The sequence below is a fragment of the Orcinus orca genome, chromosome 8, assembly GCF_937001465.1.
Source record: "Orcinus orca chromosome 8, mOrcOrc1.1, whole genome shotgun sequence".
NCBI classification, from domain to species: Eukaryota; Metazoa; Chordata; class Mammalia; order Artiodactyla; family Delphinidae; genus Orcinus; species Orcinus orca.
Window position 1 is genome coordinate 21481257 of NC_064566.1, and position 3492 is coordinate 21484748.

At 49.6% G+C, this 3492-nt stretch overlaps 1 pseudogene; it reads right to left on the reverse strand.

Annotated features, from left to right (window-relative positions):
• Positions 1–240: 240 nt before the first annotated feature.
• On the reverse strand, positions 241–1700 carry LOC101285650 (suppressor of SWI4 1 homolog; annotated as a pseudogene).
• Positions 1701–3492: the final 1792 nt, after the last annotated feature.

Genomic DNA, 3492 nt, shown 5'->3' on the forward strand with positions numbered 1-3492 from the left:
ATCATTTTGAATCTAATCAAACTTTTGGAGCCGTAGAGTTTGTAGAAAAGTTAACTTTGCCTATATATCTGTCATTTTACCTCCCACTGGAAAGTACATCATCACCAAACTGAGATAAAAAGACACCAATTAAAAAAAACAACTCACAAGAGTAAAAATGCTCTTAGTAGTGGTCTTTGGAAGCCTCCAGTCACCATGTAGGCCCCTGCCTCGGTCTGCCCTCAGCTCCTTCACGGTTACTTATAGCCTGAGGGCCCGGCGGGCTGTCTGTGCACCTTCGGGACTGGTGTCAGGCTCCTTGCCCACCGCCTGACGGGAATACTGGGTTTCACCTTGCCCCTCCTCCTGCTGGCTGGCTCCCTCTGCTTCCAGGGGTTCCCCCGGGGTCCTCAGCATCACAGTCTCCGCTAGCCTCTGCCCGTGCCCTCTTCATGCCCCCAGGATTTTCTTCTAACGGGTCTCTCACTGCTCCTACTTGTTCTGGAAGTTCTGGGCCTGCCTGTCCTCCCTCTGGGCCTTGAGCTGCAGCTTCTCCTTCTTGGCTACGAGGGTGGCCTGCAGTTCGCCCGAAGTCTTGTGAAGGAAACTGCAGGACAGCATGTTCCCCTCCCCAACACCCTCCTGGGTCCTAATGTGCTGCAGGTTATGCGAGGCCCAGTACTGGTAGCGCCGGGCAGCCGCCTGGGGCAGCTCGGTAACACTGCGCTCGCAATCCAGCTCTGCCTCAAAGGCGCACGCTTATGGTCAGAACTCACCCATGTCCTGCAGGGAGCTCATCTCCTGAGAAGCTTCATCATTCCGCAACATGCTCCCACAACAACTTTCATGCTATAATAGCGGGATTCCAGCTCCTGGGAGTAGGGACCGTAGTTGATGAGAATTTGGCGCTTGACGGCGTTCACGTTCGCCTTGTGCACATAGATGGAAAAACAGGTTCTGGTACACGGTGGCCATGAGCTTCACGTGCACATCATGGGGGCCAAGGCTGCTCAGCACCAGAAGGGAAGGATGGGCAAACTGCCACTCAAGCACACGGGTACAGCGAGGAAACCCCAGCATCCACCAGCTTGTACGTGTTCGTCTGGAAGATCAAGGTGGGGCCTCCAGGGAGGTGCATCAGCTTAATGTAAATACTGGTCTCCATTTTGCTCAAGACCAGTAAATATGTGACTCGACAGGACCCAGCCAGTACCACAGAATCCTGCAAAGAGTTTGTCTTTCGTCCCCGCAGGCAGGCGGTGGCTGTGAGCAGCTCCACGAGTCCGTGCAAACAGCCGGAGCAGCTGTGGGTTGCCGCCTCTCGGCAGCTCGGCTAAACACGAAAGAGTGCGGCTGCGCAGCGTGAGCCTCGCGATAGCTGAGCTGCGTGCCCCCAGGCGCATGCGCGTGCTCTTAGGATCCAGCGACCGCCTTGAGTGCCGCCACCCGCAGTCTCTCCCACGAAGTTGCCTGTGTCTGCCGCTTCCAGCACGCTCTGCTCACCTCCTGCACCACTGTGAAGAGTAACCGGTAATCCACTGTGCTATATACACATAGGGCTTTCAAAATACGAGAAAACTGAGGTTTCTGGTTTCCGACAGAGGTACAAGATGGGCTATGTTGGGGAGAACAGATAAGAGTAAAATATAGTTCTTGTTAAATTAGGCATTGCTGTGGGGAGGCTTGAAATCCGTTCACCTTGACAAATGCTCAGAGCACATGTTTTCGTCTCTGATCACCTTTGCGGTTTATTCAGGATCCACCCATCCCCATTCTGCTCTACACAGCTGGGGGCAGGGGGTGGGTTCCATCACCCCTCCAGGTATTTTTTGTTTTTTGCTTTTTTTAGGTGTTCTTTTGATCAGTGTTTAAAATGGCTTTGTTACTGAACTAAACTCGGTTCTGCTCACCTGCCCAGAGTAAAGCCAATGTACTGACACCAGGTTGTGAGGAAAGAAAGTTGCAGTGTTTATTGCAGGGCATCAAGCAAAGAGTCCAGGCAGCTAGTGCTTAAAAGGCCCAAATTCCCTGATGGCCTTCAGGGAAAGGTTCTTAAAGACGGGGTGCGGGAGGGGTTGTGGGGTGTGGGGTGTGTGATCAGCTCCTGGACATTCTTCTGATTGGTTGGTGATGAGGTAGCTGGGAGTCAACATTGTCAACCTGCTGGTTCCAACCGGTCTGGGATCTACCTGCTTGTGGGCAGCGTACAGGTAACTTCTTCCACCTGGTGGGGATTTCCGTATCAGCAAAACGGCTCAAAGCATGTGGCTCAGAATATTATCTATAGTCTTCGAGAAGGAACTAAAGTTCCTTGATTTTGTTTTATGACTAAACTGTTATTATTTTGCCTTCCTTGACTGTTTTCCTTTGTTTCTGCATTTTATCACTTCTCTTATTAAATTCATTCTTTGGAACTTCGGGAAGGCCTAGGAGGCTAAAGTTTTTCTACAAAGAAGAGGCGGGCAGAGGCCATGGGGGAGGGGAGTCTGTTCGGGGAAGGCCCCGCAGGGTCCTGCTTGTTTACAACTTCAGACTGGCTCTTTGTCCAAATCACAGACACCTGGTACTGGTGAACCATTTCCACCTCCTTGTTCTGGCATCACTAAGTGTTTCTGTGGCTCAACGCACAAGTGGCTCTCTCTCCCCACCCCCACTTTCTCCTTTTGCCCCCTCTCTCCTTCCTGTCCCCACCTTGTTGGCTCAAGCTGATATGAGAGCTATAGCCTTTATATTCCTCAAAAGAGTTCACTGTGTTACTCCCCTACAATTATAGAAAACACCGGGCTCTACACGGGATCCCATGGAAGCCCTTCTCATTAGAACTGAGGTTGGCCACAGGCACCCTCGTCCCTCTGCTTTGGGGTGGGAGTCACAGCACACATATAACTCTCTCCAAAGATGGAACCCTCACATATCCTCTCTCAGGCCTTTCTTTCAATGTTTTTATGTCCTTGGGGGGCCTTCTAGAATCATGCACTTGTTTTCAAATATTTCCTTTGCAAACTTCATATTGCTCTGGCCTATCACTTGGAATTTTATGTTTGGTTTGATCTTGCTATTATATTCATATCACTGAAAAGTAATGGGTCCAGGATTTAAACCTAGGTCAACCTGACTCGAAAGCACCTACTCCATAAGATGTCCCCAGACACAAGTCCACTGTGTCTCACCCCTCCCCATCTCTATCAATATCATCTTGCCTCTTTGACCTCTTTAAATGCCCCAAGAAAGTGGCGTTCTTGCCACACTCTCTTGGAAAACTTTAGTTTGATTTCTGAAGGAGAATGTATTCCAGCTCTTATATACTAACTTTAAAGAACCCACTAACATAATATCTCTTCTCTTTCCTTTCATATTCTTTATCCAGGAAGTTTCTTTGTGGGAACGCCTATATGACAACTGATCTTCCCACCCAGCATCTTAGAATATGACAAGAGTTATTTTCCTTGTCAGATAGACCTTGTATAATCAGCAACTGTGTTAACATCAGAAATGTTCACCTGAGCATTCTGT